This window comes from Phyllostomus hastatus, unplaced genomic scaffold, assembly GCF_019186645.2.
Source record: "Phyllostomus hastatus isolate PE091 unplaced genomic scaffold, TTU_PhHast_1.1 phas_scaffold_78, whole genome shotgun sequence".
Lineage (NCBI taxonomy): Eukaryota > Metazoa > Chordata > Mammalia > Chiroptera > Phyllostomidae > Phyllostomus > Phyllostomus hastatus.
In genome coordinates, this window is record NW_025334041.1 from 15,080,110 (window position 1) to 15,085,924 (window position 5,815).

The 5,815-nt window shown below is 50.4% G+C and overlaps 1 long non-coding RNA gene and 1 other non-coding gene across 2 annotated transcripts; both read right to left on the reverse strand.

The window, feature by feature from the left end:
* Positions 1-2,161: 2,161 nt before the first annotated feature.
* Positions 2,162-5,220, reverse strand: LOC123811885. The gene is made up of 3 exons (XR_006784451.1): positions 5,204-5,220; positions 3,221-3,257; positions 2,162-2,773 (listed from the first exon to the last, which is right to left on the reverse strand). It is a non-coding gene; the product is annotated as an uncharacterized LOC123811885 (long non-coding RNA).
* Positions 3,101-3,174, reverse strand: LOC123812290. Its single transcript, XR_006784565.1, has one exon. It is a non-coding gene; the product is annotated as a small nucleolar RNA SNORD93 (small nucleolar RNA).
* Positions 5,221-5,815: the final 595 nt, after the last annotated feature.

Here is a 5,815-nt window from a genome sequence, read left to right on the forward strand (position 1 = left end):
GGCTTTTCTCTCAGGAGGTGTTATTCCTGACTTGGGCTTGACAACCAGCTGAGTAGGTCGGGACCCGCAGGGCTGGACCAACCTCGCTACTCTAGGGTCAAAGGCATGTTTCCACCGTCTCTAGACCCCTTTCCATTATCTGGACAAACTTCTGTTTCCTTCCAGGTACTTGAGATCGTGAGAGGGGAGAAAAGAATCTTCTCTCTCGGGGTCTAACAGCCTAGAGTGCGGATGACTCCGCCTCTTCCTCCTCCTCCATTCAAAACTTCAAGGGCCAAGTGGAACAATTGCCAACTGGCTCTTTTCTCTGGCTCCTAGGAGGCTCCGAGCTAAACTGGCAGAAGCCAAAAGCAAGAGGTCAAATGGCTTGTTTTATAATCCTGCTCTCTCCTTGTTGAGCTCTTATTCCCTCTTCTAATTATTGCATTGTTTGCTACTTGTATATAAGCCACCTCAAGTCATTCTGGAACTGCAGCGGAGGTGTAGGAATAGAGAGCCGTCTCTTCACAGTTTGTCCTAACAGTAGAGTCTTTGATGTTGACTTAGATACTGAGCAAAATTATCTCTTATAATAGAAGTCGGCTGACACACATTCTAACTGGCTTCATCTTACAGGGCGATGTGAGTAAGTCACGCCATGTTAACCCGTAGTCAGGGATCATCTGTCACAAAACTGAACAAACAGGGAAAACACAGTGACCATTTGCCAAATGGTATAAATATTCAAGGTTTTAGGAACCTCAAGAAATATCTACCTTAGTGTGGAACATTCACTTGGACTACAGAGATTTGTTTGCTGTGAAGAAACAAAAACTCCTTGATCTCGAGGGCCTAGGGACACTGCGGAGAACCTGTCAAAAATGGGAAATGCCGCTTCTCGAAATCACATCGACTCCACACCTGAACTGACCTAGCAACAGTGGCACTGGGCAAGTCCCCTCTGGGCAGGTGAGGCGTGACTGGAGTGCTCTGAGATGTCACATTTTCGATGAAATCAGAACCATCAGCATAAAACAATTTCGATCACATTTTCTTTCATAGTCATAAAGATCCTCTTCATGCCCAAGCTCCTGCCGTGGGAATAAGAAGTCCTCCTTGAAAACATTTCATTCCAGTCAACGTGCTCCTCTTCTCCTCGGGGCACTTCAGCACAGAGAACAGCCCAGTCCTTTGGTAGCCACGGTGGCATCTTTCTGCTCCTGCTTTAGCTCTGCTCAACACGCAGGTGTGGGCCGTGCGTGCCAAGGGGGCCAAGCTGACTGCAGAGCCCTGGGAAGGCGCCACTCCTCATCCCAATTCCTTTGGCGACGCTAGACTTATTTTACTTAATCGAGGTATCGGACAACTCTGTTTTGCCACGATACGGGGAGAGGATTGGGAGGTGGAGCAGGCAATGTACCAAATATAAAACCACAAGGAAGGGCACTGCTTGATCTTACAGGCAGAAGCTCCCATCACGGGGGTCAGGCTCACAGGCTCTGCGGGTTGGACCTACAGGAAAGAACTATGGGCACCACCAATGCTTGGCCCATCCCTCCTTCCGAAAGCATCTTAGAACATCCCAAAAGAAAACGGACAGAGTTCAGACTGATTCTCCCAAAAGTAAACCATGTGGCTTATGCATTGAGCTTTGAGATCTACGCAAGCCCAGTTCCTTAGCACATCCCCTCACTTCCCCAATCCCCTGGCTAGCCAGCACTGGCCAAGGTCATTCAAAATTTTCTTGGAAGGGAAAATTGCCAAAGTAGAAAGCAAGGCTACCAGGAACCCAAGTAGTGCCCATAAAGTTACAGGGCACATAAAGAATTTGCACTCCATTTCCTGGGACCATGTGGCCATCAGAATGGATTGTCGGGAGAATGAAGGAGAAGCAGTGTTCCACAGGTGAGATTTAAAATGCAGCTGTTAAGTTTCAGAAATGATGCCTGAAAGAGCCATAGAGAAATTGTGTATCCTTGATAACTGAGCCAGCACACACCTCTCAGTCCTGTTTCTCAGGTATTTATTGTGTGCCAGAGTCACATCTGTGACTTCTACTCCAAAGTGATTTTGATGTTTTTGCCACTTCTAACATCTCTGGAAATCATTCAGGTGCTGACCCAAGACTGTCTTCCCAGACTTCCTTGAGAATGTCATTAAGATGCCACACAGGGTAGGTTTTTAGAGTCCCGTTTATTGAAGCATAACTTACACACAGTAACATTCATCCAAAATTTGAACACCGCCCCATCACCACTGTAACTGACAGTTGCTCAAGACGCCCCAGCGCCTCTCTGCAACCAGCCCCTCCCCACCCCTAGGAATCCATGGATCTGCTTTCTGTCAGAGGGTCAAATTTAATCATCAAAGTGTTCTATTACAGAAAAATCTGTAAGCATACAAAACCAAGTTTTTAAAAGGATACCTTGGAACAAATAATCTCTGTAAAAGAATCGGATTTTAAAATAACCTTGTAAGTTAAGGCTCAGTTGACAAAGTTGTCTTAAGATGAAGTATAGAACAGCTAATAGTTACTGTGACAAGCTGCTGGCTGGGGTCAGTTGGGAGAAAAACTTTCTATTATGGAATTGAATTCTATGGAGATTCTCTGTGGGGGAGACATATGTCTTCCAGATAGTCAGCGCCTCAAAACTCACCCCTGCTCTCACCACGAAAGGGACAAAGAAAGCAAAAACTGCTCTTGTGCATATATCCACCGTCACCTGTTCAAATACACCTTATCTGCTTGAGAAGCTGCTTTCAACAGCACAAGTCTGTCTTTCAAGCACCAGCCCTGTAAAGAAGTATCACAGTGGGTAATTAGATTAGCGATTATTAAATGACACACTCCTAAGAAGTTTGTTCACAAAACTGTGTAGATATAGAATTCCCCACAATTGCATGCTGTCAATTCTGACATAGTCATGTTCTGACATAAAAAACCCAATTTTTAAAACCCAAAGTCCCATGTTACAAATGCTAACAATTCACCTCAGCCTCCTTTCAAACTCAAAATGGCCACCATTGGAAAAACATCTTGAGAGATTAAATGTCAATCACTCCCACATACTTCTTAAAGTGGGGAGGGATGTGACTACATTTAATAAGTTCCCATCTCACTCGGCCTCAGGTAAATCCTTTTACCCATCAGAGCGGAAGCATCTCCAATCAGATGAGAGTTCTCATCCTTGGCCAAGAATTCTCCAAGTATGGGATAACCATCCAAATTCTTTCCACTTACCCGAAGCTTGTCAGCAGCATCTTGAGCTGGGCTCAGCCTGGTAGAAAAGCGAGAAGAACAAGGTTAAGAATATCACATGCACCCTGGCTGGCGTAGCTCAGTGGATTGAGCGTGGGCTGCGAATCAAAGTGTCGCAGGTTTGATTCCCAGTCAGGGCACATGCCTGGGTTGCAGGCCATGACCCCCAGCAACCGCAGATTGATGTTTCTCTCTCTCTCTCTCTCCCTCCATTCCCTCTCTGAAAATAAATAAAATCTTAAAAAAAAAAAAGAATATCACGTGCTAACTTTTTATGTTTTATTTTGGTAAAGAACATCTTTTATTGTGGCCTCCTGCAAGCTACCTTTGACGAATGTGAAGTACTGTTGAATAGAATGCCTATTTTTAAAAAAGGCTACATTCTCCAAGTTTCCCGACACTTGGGAGTCTGTAACCTCCGGCCGGGAAGTAACATGAAGAGTGAAGTAAATGTCTAGACACTGGGAATCAGCAGAATGCCAGCGGCCAGCATTTTCCCCACTTTCTTCTTTGTTACATTAGCACGGAACAGTATTCATTTTAGAAAAAGTAAACATTATTGGCAACAGCTATCTGCCTAGAGAAGCAAACAAGCTCAGACTGATTTAAAAACCACGAGAAGCCAACACTTCTCTGCCAGCAAGGCAGAGCCAGAGCCGGAGGAGTCAAACAGAGCGGTCCCCACCGCCCCGCTCCCGCAGACACCGGGCCGCGCCGCTGCCTGGATGGCAGGACACGTGTCTTCCTCAGATGGAATCGTCTGAACACTTGGGCCCGACGCCTGGACACTGCGTCTCCCTGTGTTGCCCTCCAGCTATGACCCAGAGACTGAGGGGTGGGGGCAGGGGAACAGCGTGCTTCGCGCCCATATCCTTCTGAAAAGGGGTGCTTAGAACACAGCCCACAGCACACTTTCCGCCCTTTTTAAAAGCACGATAAACTTGGACATCCTATTCGGTTGTCTGATCAGTAAAAGGATCTTTCACACCCGAGGCCAACGTGTAAACCCCCACAAGGCTCACATTTCAAAAGAAGATTCCCAAGCGGTACGGATGACAGCTACAGGGACTCCTTCATTCCCTCACTGAACTCTAAATGTAGATCTTTAGGTCTGGGCAACGACGCTTTCTACAGCACCGTGCGCCCCGCGAGCCGGAGAGCGCCGCCCCACCACTTCGTGCGCCCGGAGCCCAAACTCTCTGCCGGGCAGCCTCGCGTGCTCCTCTCGGGGGACGCCAGAGGTCCCGATTTTCTCCCAAGACGGGCTGCACGCCCTGAAAATGTCATCCGCTCCTGCAAGACGCACCCCCAGACCTTTAAAAACAGCCCCACTGCCGTGCGAAGATGCAACTAAAAAGCATTTGTGCCGGGAGAGCGGCCGTGTGGGCGAAATTGCCCCTGTTGGTCGCTAACACCGCTATCACGCGGCTCCGCACGGAAACTGAGAGTTTCAGATCCGTGTTCTCATCCACTTCCTAAACTGGCCGCGGCCCGGGCCTCAGAACCCCGGGGGCTGGCGGGCGGGGCCGCCGAGGGCGCCAGCCACCCGGACGCCGCCCGCGCGCCCGGGCTCTGCGCCCCCCCCCCCCCCGGCCAGTCCGGTGTTCGAAACGCTCTTCCCTTGAAAGGGAGCTTGAAGCTCCCTGTGGTCCGATCCCTTGAGCGTCGGGGTCCCAGGCACGAGGGGTGCCAGGTGCCCGGGGAAGGGCGACCTTAGGTGTCACAGGGTGCTTCCCGGGGAGGAAGGGCCCCTAGCACTACGAGAGCGTCCCCACCCAAGAGGAGTCATCAGAGAAGCTTCCCCTGGGGCCCCTTCCCCTGGGCTGGTAGGGCCTTCCCGAGGGGTCGCCTAAGTGAGGCCAAATCCTGGTCCTGGCGGCTCAGACGGGGCGCGCCTAGGGTCACCGGAGAGACCCCCAGGCCACGTGGGTGGCTCCGGCTTCCAGCCAGTCGGAAGCCACTTACCAAGTCGGGCGCCACGGTCGAAAGGGGAGGGCGCCAGAGAGATCAAGTTTAAAAGGGGACTAGGCTGTCAGCACCCCGAGGCAACCAACCAAAAACTTGCCCAAGTGCTGCTCCCAGCCCAGCATCCGCCCCGCCCCGCCCCGCCCCGCCCCGCCCCGCCTTGCCTGTGACTCCTGTAGGCTCTCCCGTGCCCCCTGCCGGTGGCCTGGGGAAAGCCGGCGAGCGATGGCCTAGGCACCCCAGCCTAGGCCACGGATTACGGACTCGGGAGAAGTCCACCCCACACATCTGCCTGGGTGTGGTGTCCATCTACCTTGCTGCAGTTTCGATGAAACTCCAGACATGCAAATAATGTTAACTATCCTCCGCGCCCCAAATATCCCATACCCCCCAGGGTGTTTGTTCTGCAAGTCACAGAAATCCGGAGGGACAGAACGTGCCCTCCTCGGCCTTGCTGTTACTTGTAGTTTTATCTTTAATCTGTACTTGGAATTTTGAGATTTGGAGCTTCCTAGAAACTAAAGCACTTGAGGCAATTTTGGTTGGAGGGACTGTTTAGTGCAACAGATATTAGTGCTGACTGTGCCAGATATCATGACGGGTGCTCGGGTG